This window comes from Eurosta solidaginis, chromosome 3 (assembly GCF_040869045.1).
Source record: "Eurosta solidaginis isolate ZX-2024a chromosome 3, ASM4086904v1, whole genome shotgun sequence".
Classification (NCBI taxonomy): Eukaryota; Metazoa; Arthropoda; class Insecta; order Diptera; family Tephritidae; genus Eurosta; species Eurosta solidaginis.
In genome coordinates this window covers 27,903,999-27,920,327 of record NC_090321.1, presented here as the reverse complement: position 1 = coordinate 27,920,327, position 16,329 = coordinate 27,903,999, and positions in this window count along the sequence as shown.

Sequence of the window (16,329 nt, the reverse complement as noted above, 5' to 3'; positions counted from 1 at the left end):
TGGGATGCATATATAGTCAAAACTGTAGAAATGGTATTCAAAGGAATGAACGAACGTTTCTAAAAAATTTCAGTCAGCAGACCTTGAAACTTAACTTAACTTTTTTTAAATTTGAATGTATACTGTATTATTGTTTCGAGCATACATACCGCCAGCTTGTCATTGTTGTTGTTGTCGCGATAAGGATACTTCCTGAAGGCATTGGCGAGTGTTATCGATGTTGATGGTCCTTTGCCGGATGCACATCCGGTACGTTCCGGTACCAAGCCCGACCATCTCGAGAACGATTTGTTATGACTACATGCGACCTTCTTGGCCATAACGCCCTCTCACCCCCTAGATACATGAGGAGTTCGGGGTCGTCAGAGCCTCGGCTGTTAGTGAAACAGGATTCGCAACGGATAGGTGACGTTGACAATTGGGTTTGGAGAAGATATATATTGCACTGGCAACATGAAAGGGGTGCACTACACAATCCCTTGAATCTGGTATTTTAGTCGCCTCTTAAGACAGGCATACCTACCGCGGGTATATTCTGACCCTGTAACCCGCCAACTTCGTGTAAAGTTGTTATATTTAATGATGAAAATGACTTCAACCGCATATAAGTCATCTTTAAAAAGTCAACAGAACTTCGATGTCACTTAGTCAAGATATAAGCATCTCGTCCATGCTTAAGAGAGCCAGCTGAGCACAAAGTGACTAGGTGGTTCCACTTCATCATATAAAGAGGCCTATCATATGGATCGGGAAACTGATTTCACTTGTAGAACCAGTTGAGTCAGCAAACGGACTAAACTTTAATGAACGCAACACATATATTCCCTTCACGAAACTCATCACAGCGACACGGAAGAATACCCTGGGGGATTGTAAGTCTTAAACATATCATCTACTACGTATTTATTAGAGATTAGGCTAAGGAACTAAGCAACGAACAACAATTCTCTTAGACTCATTGAATTAGCAGACTACTTGCATATGCACTCTTATACGCAGAATGATCTTTCTTCTTTATATGTATTTGATCCGTTCTCACGCCGAAAATGTTTCCCAACCGAAAAATCAACATCGCAAACTTGCGCCCTGACAACTGCAGATATACGTTACCAGCCTGGAATCAAAATCCTCCTTTCTAGAGCAGATGACGTCGTTTTATAGCACGACTGTTCAGATTCAATTCACATGGATTGTTTCGCTTTTTCGTTTTTGAATATGTTAGTCGTCACATCAGAGGAGATTATTGCTTGTTTACCCATTTTAAAATAACATATTTTTCAGACAAACGCTCAAGAGCGTAATTTTAAGCTTTTTGGTGTGATCATTATATTTTATTTTAATACGTTGATACTCTCATAGCATACTAACGAAATATTTTTTGAACGTTGGCGAACAATACGTACATTCCTTTTGCGTCATTGCTCGTTGATCAACGACTAAGCCAATACAATCATAATAATGTTAATAATATAGTAACGGATTCAGTTTTTAGAACCCTGATCTAGGGAAACAAATTTTAAGCTATTAAATCAGAGATGCTCTTAAGAAAAACGGAAAACTTTTGACACTTATATCCATGTCGTGAGAGCGCAGCGAATGAACAAGCAGAGCAAGCAGTAAATCAGTTTACGCTTGTACTTCAAGCAGTAAGTATCGCAAGTGCATGTTCTGTGCTGACATTTTTTCTCAGTTTTCCAGGGGTTTTCCACATAATATCACCAAATAATTGTAATTGTGTTCGAAGCTGACACCTTGCACATCTGAGCATAAAATATAATATTCAATCACGTCTCTCTTTTTGGTCCAACCAATTTCAGAACACGATCGCCTTTAGTTAATTTATGCAGTTAGTACCAAAAACAATGAGCAGACTAAACATTGCCTAAGTCGTGAATCAAATCAATTTAATGCCCATATCCAACTAGTCTGTTGGAGGTAATCTACATAATCATTGCCATTATTGTAATGTTCCAACAGAGAGTCACTTAACTGCATGTATCCATTATCACAGCAATATATCGTCGTATAATTTACGAGTTCTAGTATGTGCAGCAAAATGCAATCGCAGCGAGATTATCTTTCGTATAGATCTACAGTCGCACTAATTCTCACAATCACGTACAGATCGTCTCAAAAAAATCTACTAATAAATTAACCAACGTTCGTACAAAGAAAAATTCTGGATCTACGCACGTCCAGTTGTTTCACATGAACGTAACAACTTGAAGACGTATGCACAAAAGGTAGACAGAGTACACGCCAAGATGCCAAATTGATAAGTTGAAATAAACTAGAAATTGCTGAAAGTTGTATACTTAGAACTAATGAAAAATTCGTAAGTGAATGCAATTAGTCAAATACTTGAAACTGCAATAGCGTGAGCGTATCATTTTTACTTAAGAGGGGAGAAAATGGTTGAAAGGCGTGGTAAGTGATTGCTATGAATAGGCGATACACATAGCAGGCCACAAAAAAAGTTATGCATCAATTTAAGAAAAAGTGTAAATACGCTGTAAATATTAAAAGAAAGTTTAACGGAAATAAATATGTTTGGAAAACAGCTAAAGCAATAAAGCTTCAAAATTAAAACTTAATAATAATCACGAATCAATCACAGTAATGAGAACAGGAACGGTTTACTATATATGTCATCCAAATAATGCGCTTTGGTAAGAGCTTTATTGTACTTTCTAACTCTTGCCTTACTTATGCTTGCTTTGAATAATATTTTGTAAGGTTGAGCGTCCGAGCCAGAAGATTGACCGCTGCTAAGGCGTATATCAGCGGGCTAAAAACGAATTTAAGGGCTAAAACGATTTGAGGTTCTCTCCAAGAGACCACTGGAAGTCTAGTGTGCTATGTAGGATAGCGTGAAGCAGTAAATTAGCCGACTATATGTGTTCCCATTTAAGGAAGCTCCCGATGATAATGCATCCCTGATCTACGATATGTCTGAGCGGATAGGTACTGAGGAGGTTCTCATCGAATATGATTAGAGATAGAGAATTGAAAAACATATTGCCGGTGGTCACAAAGGAGCAGCAGGTTAAAAAACAGGAAATGGCTCACATAAGAAGTACTAGAACATTTCTAAACAAGTAAGGAAGGTTAAGTTCGGGTGTAACCGAACACTAAATACTCAGGTGGCAACATAAGGGAAAATAACCATGTAGGAAAATGAACCGAGGGAAACCCTGGAATGTGTTTGTATGACATGTGTATCAAATGAAAGGCATTAAAGAGTATTTTATGAGGGAGTGGGCCATAGTTCTATAGGTGGAAGCCATTTAGGGATATAGCCATAAAAGTGGATCAGGTTTGACTCTAGAATGCGTTTGTACGATATGGGTATCAAACGAAAGGTGTTAATGAGTATTTTAAAAGGGAGTAGTCCTTAGTTCCATAGGTGGACGCCGTTTCGAGATATCGCCATAAAGGTGGACCAGGGGTGACTCTAGAATGCGTTTGTACGATATTGGTATCAAATGAAAGGTGTTAATGAGTATTTTAAAAGGGAGTAGTCTTTAGTTCCATAGGTGGACGCCGTTTCGAGATATCGCATTAAGGTGGACCAGGGGTGACCCTAGAATTTGTTTGTTCAATATGGGTATCAAAAGTAAGGCGTTAATGAGTATTTTAAAAGGGAGTAATCTTTAGTTCCATAGGTGGGCGTCGTTTCGAGATATCGTCATAAAGGTGGGCCAGGGGTGACTCTAGAATTCGTTTGTGCAATATGGGTATCAAACGAAAGGAGTTAATGAGTATTTTAAAAGGGAGTGGGCCTTAGTTCTATAGCTGGACGCCTTTTCGAGGTATCGCAATAAAGGTGGACCAGGGGTGACTCTAGACTTTGTTAGTACGATATGGGTATCAAATGAAAGGTGTTAATGAGTATTTTTAAAAGGGAGTGGGCCTTCGTTATATAGGTGTTCGCCTTTTCGAGATATCGCCCTAAAGGTGGACCAGGGGTGACTTTAGAATATGTTTGTACGATATGGGTATCAAATGAAAGTTGTTAATGGGTATTTTAAAAGGGAGTGGGCCTTAGTTCTATAGGTGGACGCCGTTTCGAGATATCGCCATAAAGGTGGGCCATCGGTGACTCTAGAATTCGTTTGTGCAATATGGGTATCAAACGAAAGGAGCTAATGAGTATTTTAAAGGGAGTGGGCCTTAGTTCTATAGGTAGATCCCTTTTCGAGGTATCGCTATAAAGGTGGACCCGGGGTGACTCTAGACTTTGTTAGGACGATATGGGTATCAAATGAAAGGTGGTAATGAGTATTTTTAAAAGGGAGTGGGCCTTCGTTCTATAGGTGTTCGTCTTTTCGAGATATCGCCATAAAAGTGGACCAGGGGTGAATATAGAATATGTTTGTACGATATGGGTATCAAATGAAAGGTGTTAATGAGTATTTTAAAAGGGAGTGGGCCTTATTTCTATAGGTGGACGCCTTTTCGAGATATCGCCATAAAGGTGGACCAGGGGTGACTCTAGAATGTGTTTGTACGATATTGGTATCAAATTAAATGTATTAATGAGAGTTTTAAAACGGAGTGGTGGTAGTTGTATATATGAAGGCGTTTTCCAGATATCGACCAAAATGTGGACCAGAGTGACCCAGAACATCATCTGTTGGATACAGCTAATTTATTTATATATGAAATACCTGCCAAGATTTTAAGGGTTTTTTATTTCGCCCTGCAGAACTTTTTCATTTTCTTCTACTTAATATGGTAGGTGTCACAACCATTTTATAAAGTTTTTTCTAAAGTTATATTTCGCTTCAATAAAACAATCCAATTACCTTACCATGTTTCATCCCTTTTTTCGTATTTGGTATAGAATTATGGCATTTTTTTCATTTTTCGTAATTTTAGATATCGAAAAAGTGGGCGTGATCATAGTCGGATTTCGTTCATTTTTCATACCAAGATAAAGTGAGTTCAAGTAAGCACGTGAACTAAGTTCATTAAAGATATGTCGATTTTTGCTCAAGTTATCGTGTTAGGGGACATGCGGAAGGGCAGACGGACGACTGTGTATAAAAACTGGGCGTGGAATCAATCGATTTCGTCCATTTTCACAGAAAACAGTTTTCGTCATAAAATCTATGCCCCTACCAAATTTCAAAAGGATTGGTTAATTTTTGTTCGACTTATGGCGTTAAAAGTATCCTAGACAAATTAAATGAAAAAGGGCGGAGCCACGCCCATTTTGAAATTTTCTTTAATTTTTGTATTTTGTTGCACTATATCATTACTGGAGTTGAATGTTGACATAATTTACTTTTATACTGTAAAGATATTAAATTTTTTGTTAAAATTTTACTTTAAAAAAAAATTTTTTTTTAAAGTGGGCGTGGTCCTTCTCCGATTTTGCTAATTTTTATTAAGCGAACATATAATAATAGGAGTAACGTTCCTGCCAAATTTCATCATGATATCTTCAACGGCTGCCAAATTACAGCTTGCAAAAGTTTTAAATTACCTTCTTTTAAAAGTGGGCGGTGCCAAGCCCATTGTCCAAAATTTTACTAATTTTATATTCTGCGTCATAAGTTCAACTCATCTACCAAGTTTCGTCGCTTTATCTCTCTTTTGTAATGAATTATCGCAATTTTTCGGTTTTTCGATATTTTCGATATCGAAAAATTGGGCGTGGTTATAGTCCGATATCGTTCATTTTAAATAGCGATCTGAGATGGGTTCTCAGGAACCTACATACCAAGTTTCATCAATATACCTCAAAATTTACTCAAGTTATCGTGTTAACGGACGGACGGACGGACATGGCTCAATCAAATTTTTTTCGATCCTGATTATTTTGATATATGGAAGTCTATATCTATCTCGATTCCTTTATATATGTACAACCAACCGTTATCCAATCAAATTTAGTATACTCTGTGAGCTCTGCTCAACTGAGTATAATAAAAACATTTTATTGGTTTAACACCGTACTTAGATTTACTTTTGTTATTCTTTTGCATTTTTATATGCTTAAAATATCAAGAAGGACTAAGATTAATTAACCTTCATCTGCTCTTAAAAAAAACTTACGTTTCTGACGTTCCTGCGTCCCTTTCGACGCATATGTAGTTATTCAAATTTTTTAGCATATAAAATGAATTTAAATACGCAATAACTTTTGCAAAATTGTGATTTTTTTATTGATTTTACAAAAAGTAGTCATTTTTATTTTAAATAATTATTAGGCAAGCTTATTTTCGATACATTTAATGCATATGTTCCTATTATAAACGGTCTTGCATGCCCCTTTTTTACAGAAGCAGCAAATGGTAGTGTGCATATTACTTTTGGAAGCTTCATTTTTTTCCCAGCACATCAAGCACCTTTGTCTGCCTTTTATTTGTTGTGGAACACTTTTTGCTCCAGTAGCTTTTTTAGATGTAACATGTTTAGGTGAGGAAGCAATTTCAACTAAATTTGCTGCTGAACTGATTCTCGGCTTTACAGTTCTATTTTCCATATATGGTGTGGCTAGCGATAATCCTAGTTCCTTTAGAAAATTCCATCGAATAGTTGCTTTCTGGGTACGCTGCCAATAAGGATTAATTTCATTGAAAATTATGAATGCGTTCAAAGCAGATATGTCTATTATATTGACAAACACAGCCATGGGCCATCGATTAGTTTTCCTCTTGCAACTATAGCATGAAAGCATTTTATCAACTGTATCGACTCCTCCTGTTTTAAAAGAAAAACAAACTTGAGTCATCCAAAAAAAAAACATATAAATAAGTTTACGATACACGGACCTTTTGTTTTATTATAGTAGTTTATAATAGATGGTAGCCTTTTAGTCCCGTCTTGGACTTCGATAGAGTTGTGCAAAGTACTTTGTAAAATTGTACATTTATTTTTCCTCCCAATGTAAGAAACAAGTGCAGTATTATTTGTGAATGCGAATGTTGACTTGAACAATGGTAGATTTTTGCATTTTAGGAGAATTGGAGGGATCGATGTCTTATTTTTTCTCATAGTTCCCACCATTGTAATACCTCTTGCTAATAATTCCTGGCCGAGGCCATATGAGGAAAAAAAATTATCCATTGTCACGTTGTGACCTTTCAACCCAGAAACCATATCCAAAACAACTCGTTGACCCTGATTTTTGTCGGATGTGCTCACACCGGCTGGTTTACCCAAATATGGCTGTATTTTTCTTACGTAGCAACTTTCAGAGCAGACACACAACCAAAACTTGATTCCATATTTTTCTGGTTTGGAAGGCATATACTGCCGAAACTTGCACCGGTTCTGAAACCTAGTAGCTGCTCATCAACAGTTACACATTCGTGTGGGTTGTAATAGTCTGCTAATAGATGTGACTATTTTTCAAATACCTGTCTGATGGGAACAAACTTATCTGCAGACGTTTGCTGTTTGCGACTCATAGCATCATCAAAACGAAGTAATTGCGTTACATATTGGAATGTATTTTTTGACATTATAGCTCTAAAAATCGGCCGACCATACTGTGCATCGAATAAATCTACCAATGTTTCATTTTTAGATCTACAAATTGATTTGTAAATTTTGTTTATAACATTATTCAATAAAAAATTGTTTATACCTATACACGCCAGCTAAAATCAAAATGCCAATATACGCTTGAAGTAAAGAAAAATCAATTTCCATGCAGTCTTCACCATGGTTAGCTCTAGCAAATGCATTTGTATGCTTCAGAATAATATTTTCCAGATGTGGTGGTAAAAAAAGGAGAAACGAAGCTTTTTTATTGCTAACACGAGCTTTAGTATATCGAGTAACTCCAGGTAACAGATTGATAATATTCTCACTTCTGAGTCTACCATTGTGCTGCTGAAAAAGTTCTGCCTGCCATATTGTTCCATCTTTCGAAAGGTACAATAGATCACCGTTTGAAGCAGTACCAATACCATCACTTCTAGTAGATCGAGTATTATTATCTTCTTCGCATTCACTACCATCCAAAAAAGTTTCACTTTCACTACCTCCTGACACATCAAGCATATAATCATCACTTATATCGGAGAGGCTGCAGCTATCTTCATCACTTTGATTGATAAGAGCTCCTATTTCCTCACTCGACAAATATTTCGGTTGACACATATTATTTATTTCGTGAGTTTCTTTTATAATATATAAAATTTCACAAACTAATCACAAACACCTTCTTCACTTGCAAAAATGACATTTGAAACTAACTTTCCCGCGAAAAAACATATGTTTTCCCATATGCGTTGAAAACGACGCATGAGGGTTACCAACGTAACTTTTTGAATAAATCCCAAGAAAAACTAATTTTTGTATCCAAAATAAATTTGAAATATGTAAAGAACTGTTATTTACAAAGTTAAGAAAAATAAATAATTTTGAGCCAATTTTTTACACAAAAATGCAAAAAATATATTGCTTTTGCGTCAATTTCGACGCAAAGAGCAGATGAAGGTTAAGTGCTTTATCTATAATGTGTAAGGTTATCGGAATTAAATCTACTTCAAAGGCCAACATTCAGAATCGATAAACATCGACGAGCGGCTGAGCGAAATTACTCACTTCTTGCAAGTAGCATAGATCCTAGCGTTTTTCAGTTTGATCGTTGAGAGAGCTTTTTGTAACACTATAGACTCATTCGGTCTAAGTACGTAAGGTGGCTCAAACTTTCAACCGCGTATGGCAAAATATTACAGTGGACCTATTGGAATAATGACACCCCATAATAAGTGATATAGTGCCAAGCATAAAATGGAGGTTAGGTCGTCGTATAAGCTCTCGGGATCTAAGTTTCATTCCTCTACTAATAAAAGCAAACAATTAATTTTGAAAACAAGGATAAACATTAAAATCTTACTAAAAATCTCGAAAATTTTATTAATAGATCTACAATACCTCCAAATTTTTTGACGACTTAGATGAAGATGAGCTAGTTGAAATACGAACAGTGAGTTTTTAAAGGTATCACACTCACATTCAAAGTCTCAGTCAGTGAACTTAAGTATACGCACATGAACGCATCTAAACTTACAGCTGAAAGCAGAAAAATAGCAGTTGCAACTTTCGCAAATCCTTATTTTTTTATTTTCGATATTGTAAGAAAAATCTTCCACGAATTTTATAACATAAGCTATGCAAATCTATCTGAAAACGTTTTCGTACTATATAGAGTACTATATAGAGCACTAGAGAGTGCGTGGTATTGGGCTGTATGGAGTAGTAAGGAATAAGAGCGTAAGTGTACTCACTACTCTATAGCGGGATGGTAGAATTGATATAAGAGAAATCACACAGAAACTCAAGGCAAATAAGTCATCTACATACTAATTAAAGTCTCTGAGCATATACACAATTTTTATGCATGCAAGTGCTCGAAGGGAAGTATGCACTGCTGGTTTGTTGGTAACAAAATTCCGTTTTTTGGTTGTAACATCTTTGTAGGTTATCTGGTTACATTTGTGTCAAATAATAAACTGTGAAGAAAAAGAAAAAACTTCGATTAAAGTAAATTTAATAAAATTAAATTAAATTAAATTAACATTAATTATATTATTTTAAATTAATTCAATTCAATTAAATTAAACTATACTTAATTTAAATAAATTTAACTAAATTAAATTATACTTAATATAAATAAATTTAACTAAATTGAATAAAAATAGAATAAAATAAAATAATATAAAATAAATAAAAATGGAAAACATAAAATAAAATAAAATAAAATAAAACAAAAAATATTAAACAAAATAAGATTAAAATAAAATAATAAAACTAAATAAACAAAAAAAATAAAATAAAATAAACTAAACTAAAATGAATCAAACAAAAAAATCATAAAATGTTATACTAAAATATAATAAAATGAAGTAAAATAGAATAAAATAAAATAAAATAAATAAATAAAATAAAAAAATTTAATAAAATAAATAAAATAAAATAAAATAAAATAAAATAAAATAACATAAAATAAAATAAAATAAAAGAAAACAGAATTGAATAAAATAAAAAAATTAAATAAAATAAAACAAAACAAAATTAAATAAAATTAAAAAAAAATAAAATAAAATAAAATTAAAAAAATAAAATAAAGTAAAAAAATAAAATAAAATACTATAAAATAAAATAAAAGAAAACAGAACTAAATTAAATAAAAGTAAATAAAATAAACAAAAATGAAATAAAATATAATTAAATGAAACTAAATAAAATGAACAGAACTGAAACTAAATTAAGTCAAATTAAATCGAATACTGATCCGTTCATCATCAAAAAGTTTTAGGATTATCTTCGAAATATTACAGATATGCTATCAATTGTAGAAAACTTTTTACAGAAAAAGAAACTGTTGGCATACGTACGTATGTACATTTTTAATATTTACTAATTACTTTCTAAAGCTAGGATGCTTACCTATAAGCTACAGCAAAAAAAAAAAAATTATAAAAAATGGAACATAGTTTAAGCTTATAGAGCGCTGGCACATTAACATTTATCATTTTACTGTTGTACTGCACTCAGCACAAACTTCCAATCTTCATTATGCACAAAGTGAACAAAACAAATTAACTCAACTAACTGACTCAGTAAAACAACTAAGTAAATGATGGCATAAGCAGCACTTATACGTAAATTTGCTCTAAAGCAGTGATTTATGGCCGAATGGCAAAAATGTGCCCAAGAGTGGATTAAGTGCAAAAATTTCACAAAAAAAAAAACAATAACAAATTTTATAAAAGTCGAAAATCAGCCGAAAATAAGCCACATTTTCAACGGTAGAAAGGAGTGTAAGTAAAACTCAAAAGCACAGCATACCGCCAACACACAATATAAACGACCACGCCCCCTACAATACAATAAAAACAACAACAATACAACATAACAGCAATTAGACGCAAAACGCATTTATCATAAAAGTAAGCGAACAATGAATGAATGGGTCATAACGGCCTTTACCCACAAAACAATTGTTCACAGTCAGTCAGTTAGTCATACACTCACTTACTCACTCACAACACACTCACTCCGGTGTTTTATTTCAAAGTTCGTTTTGACGAGTTAACTTTGGAGTTGTTTGCGTCAAGATGCTTTGTCACAAGCAAAGAATGACTAAATTGCCCAGATTTTCGACCGCTTTTCGGTTATTATTTATTATTTACTACATAATTATTATTATATGGTAACAGCAGTTTTGGTATTGTAGTTTAGTTGTAAATCTTATATTTGATCTTCGCCTGGGCTTGGTTTAAGGTTTTGAGTTGAGTTGTTGTTGTTGGTAACTTAATTTATGTCTTCACATTCGTGTGAATTAAATTTTGCGGTCAAGAGCTAATTTTGATTTGTGTGTTCGCATTTCACCGATATTCAACAATATAGGAATACAAAAATTTATGTACATTAGACAGTTTCACATTTTTAATTTTATTTTCATCTAAACCCAAGCTAAAACAAGTAAGGAAGGCTAAGTTCGGGTGTAACCGAACATTACATACTCATCTGAGAGCTTTGGAGAGAAAATAAGGGATAATAACCATGCAGGAAAATGAACCTAGGGTAGCCCTGGAATGTGTTTGTATGACATGTGTATCAAATGGAAGGTATTAAAGAGTATTTTTAGAGGGAGTGGGCCATAGTTCTATAGGTGAACGCCATTTAGGGATATCGCTATAAAGGTGGACAAGGGATGACTCTAGAATTTGTTTGTACGATATGGGTATCAAATGAAAAGTTTTAATGAGTATTTTAAAAGGGAGTGGGCCTTCGTTCTATAGGTGGACGCTTTTTCGAGTAATCGCCATAAAGGTGGACCAGGGGTGACTCTAGAATTTGCTTGACGATATGAAATGAAAGGCGTTCATGAGTATTTTAAAAGGGAGTGGGCCTTAGTTCTATAGGTGGACGTCTTTTCGAAATATCGCCATAAAGGCGGACCAGGGTTGACTCTAGAATGCGTTTGTACAATACGGCTATCAAACGAAATGTGATAATGAGTATTTTAAAAGGCCTTAGTTCTATGGATGGGCGCCTTTTCGAGATATCGCCATAAAGGTGCACCAGGGGTGACTCTAGAATGAGTTTGTACGATATGTTTATCAAATTAAAGGTATTCATGAGGGTTTTAAAATGGAGTGGTGGTAGTTGTATATGTGAAGACGTTTTCGAGATATCGACCAAAATGTGGACCAGGGTGACCCAGAACATCATCTGTAAGGTACCGCTAATTTTTTTTTTTATATTTAATACCACGAACAGTATTCCTGCCATGATTCCAAGGGCTTTTGATTCGGCCTGCAGAACTTTTTTATTTTCTTCTACTTAATATGGTAGGCGTCACGCCCATTTTACAAAGTTTTTTCCAAAATTATATTTTGCGTCAACAAACCAATCCCATTACCATGTTTCATGCCTTTTTTCATATTTGGTATATAATTATGGCATTTTTTTAATTTTTCGTAATTTTTGAAATCGAAATAGAGGGCGTGGTCATAGTCGGATTTCGGCCATTATTTATACCAATACAAAGTGAGTTCAGATAAGTACGAGAACTAAGTTAAGTAAAGATATATCGATTTTTGCTCAAGTCATCGTGTTAACGGCTGAGTGGAAGGATAGACAGTCGACTGTGTATAAAAACTGGGCCTGGCTTCAACCGATTCAGCCCTTTTTCATAGAAATAAGTTATCGTCCTAGAATCTAACCCCCTACCATATTTCACAAGGATTGGTAAATTTTTGTTCGATTTATGGCATTAAAATTATCCTAGACAAATTAAATGAAAAAGGGCGATGGTGGCTCCCATTTTGAAATTTTCTTTTATTTTTGTATTTTTTTGCACCATATCATTACTGGAGTTGAATGTTGACATAATTTACTAATATACTGTAAAGATATTAAATTTTTTGTTAAAATTTGACCTAAAAAAAATTTTTTTTTTAAAGTGGGCGTGGTCGTTTTCCGATTTTGCTAATTTTTATTAAGCGTGCATATAGTAAAGGAGTAACGTTCCTGCAAAATTTCATCATGATATCTGCAACGACTGTCAAATTACAGCTTGCAAAACTTTTAAACTACCTTCTTTTAAAAGTGGGCAGTGCCACGCCCATTGTCCAAAATTTTACTAGTTTTCTATTCTGCGTCATAAGTTCAACTTACCTACCAAGTTTCATCGCTTTATCCTTCTTTGGTAATTTAATTGGCATTTTCAGGACTATTACCTTCCCAAGTGTTTCTGTACATGCATTTAGGCCGAGCTTCTCTTCCAGTTTGCGTTGTGCTCCTTTTTTTTTAATTTTTCCTACAAATTGGCGGGACGGGACCTACTTGTTTTATGCCGACTCCGAACGGCATCTCCGAGGCAGATGAGTTTTCACTGAGCGCTTTTCATGGCTTTCCAAACACTGCCGAGGGGCGGCCCGCTTAGAAATATTTTATTCTAATTGAAAAACCCTATTTCTTAAATTTTAATGTTGTTTTGCCCGGGGTGTGAACCCAGGGCATTCAGGGTGGCAGGTGTAGACGCTACCATCACACCACGGTGGCCGCTTTTATATTATAAGCTCGTTTCTACTACCAAAATAAATATTGAGCCTCTCTGGATGACAAATAACTATTTTTCTGAAAGGGCCTATCATTACTATCCGTAGGTGTAGTAATGATATAGCCATAGCACATCCCGTTTCTCGCACCTAGTACATAATTTAAAAAATTTCAAATTTGTATTTTCTTTGTTAAAACGTGAGTGCGATGTCATAAACTTTACTTTGCGGTTTTCCTGTATGAAAATGATAAATGTTGCCGAAAATCATTGCACCGCAAATTTAACAGAAGGGTGTCTGTTGACTGTTTGTTAAAATATATATTTTAAAAAGTATTTTAGCGACTACGAGCTTTTAAATAGACTACCGCGTTTAGGAATATCTTTACGTCCTATAAAACAAAGCCTTTTAAGACGTGTTAAAGGAAATAACTCCGCACAGAAAGCTGCGATTCGAAAACAGAGTTTCAAATTTTGAAGCTTAGCTTTATGGAATAATAAATAATTTATTCCATATGCGTGAAAGAATCTATAAAAGAAGCGTGCAAGTTAGCGGAAAGTTGGTGAAAAGTCATGGTTTTCGTTACGCTAATCTAAATCAAAACCGTATAAGTTGCTTGAAATATTTCTTATTAGCGATTTAATTTTGAAATATTTACCTTCGCTGATTTCTTTGTTAACCAACAGAAAAAAAAAGTTTGTGTGTTTGTTCGCTGCGAACCAAGAGTTCAAACGCGCTGTGCAGCACTCCAATTATCATTTTGTATTAGATTTAATGGTGAAAAAGGCCAGAATCTAGCAGAGATAGAAAACATAGGGTATGGGCGAGGAGCTAAAATGAGCTAGAAGGTAACGAAAAGGCCGATGAGTTGATAAATGAGGGTGCAGCACTCGATAAATCGACGAAAGACGTGCCAAACTATTTTGCCGAAATAAAAAAGAGACAGGAGTTGCATATGACGATCAAGCAAGAAAATCGTGGACAGAAGCGCGGGGCTGAAAAATGTTCCAAGATCATGTGCAAATCTTATAACCTTAGACTGGAAAAGTTGCTTATTTTTCTAAAGGGAGAAGATTTAAGGCTCACGAATGGCTTATCAACTGGGCATTACCTTCTGGCGTCACATGCTTATAAGTAAGGCCTCGTTAGTAGCAGTAGGTGAAAGAAGTACGAGCTGCAGGAAAAAATGGTAGAGCATGTCACAGGTCAAGGCTCCAGCTAAAAGGAGTTGCTAAAACTCGAGGCAGTTAGATCCTTGTATAGGCCACGAGAACGGAGGTATTTTGTAACGTAAGTCCTGCTGCCTATTTGGGATATTTCCTTTTCGTCGTCAAACAAATTCTGGTGATGGTATGGACACATTCAGTCTATGTGTGGTCCTTCTTCCTCACTTTACCTAATCATGGACCCAAATATATATATTGTTGTCGTCGACTTGAAAAATACACTCTAAAGACTTTACTTATTCTCAGTCCTATTAACGCAATAGAAGCTCGGCCAAATATCTTTTTTAAATATCAGTACACAGTCCTGGTGCATTTTTCTGTGCCCTAAAATCCGGAAGTCCTCAGCCTAGTAAGCTAATTAGTTAGGTATGTATGTATATAAATAGTTTTCTTTCTAAAGCCATCTGCATCACTGTAGGCATCAGCAAACCGACAAAGCAAATGTACATATATATGTATACATGCGTATCACAACAACAATCAGATGCCAACATCAACTCAAAGATTCGAACGATTTGCGTCAGCAATGCAATTTTAACACGCTCAAACCCGTAGTCAACATGGCATTGGAATCTTATCCAGGCAACAAAAACAACAACAGCAGTTTGCGCATATATTTTACTATGACAATAAAAGCCAAAAAAATTTTATAAAGCTACAACAGAGACAAAGGACTACTACTAAAAGCAAAACAAAGCATCAGCAAAAGTGTACACCAACAAGCCTAAATTCGAAAGGAACAACATAAACTATACCAATTACCTATGTATACAACAAGCAAAGGATATCTGACATAATGTTCTTCAGCGGCTGAGCAGGTTCGAAAAGAGAAGCCGCCTTGAGACCCAATGTAACTGAATATAATATTGTTGTTGTTGTGTTGGTCAATGTTATTATGGCTAGTTGCTGTCACCTTTTATAATACATGGTTTAATTGCTTGTTGTTTATAATAATTCTCGTTGTTGTTTTTGATGGTTGTTGTAGTTATTGTTACATACGAGCGGTGAATACTGTTATTGGTAATTAATGTGATCGTTTTATGATCACCAGCAACGTAAAGGCAAAGTAAATTTCATGAACGAATTTCAACGAGTGTGCATTACCATCATTTTTGTTGTTGCTGTTGCTATGTTGTTGGTATGGTTAGTAGTATGTTTGCCAACATTGCGTTTCTTGCTTGTTGTTGTTGTCGCAAAAATAAAGCGCCTTCAATGAAAATGCTGTACCAACATCGGAAACAAGTGGATTGTTGATTGAAAACCAGTTGGGTTCACAGCAATGGTAGCTGGACATTTTTAACATATTTTTCTTTCTTTCATACCAAGTCGTTTTCATATTTGTCGCAAAGTTCAGTACAAACGGTGCTCTGCTAATAAAAAAAAATATCGGGAGATGTCTCAAAAGGCACTTCTTCACTTCGCTAGCAATAAAGAAAAGTGTGTAGAAGGGTGTTTTGCGCGTCTATAATATCGATATCCAAACCGGTATTTTTATACTCAGTTGAGCAGAGCTCTTAGAGTATATTAACTTTGATTGGATATCGGTTGGTTGTACAGGTATAAAGGAA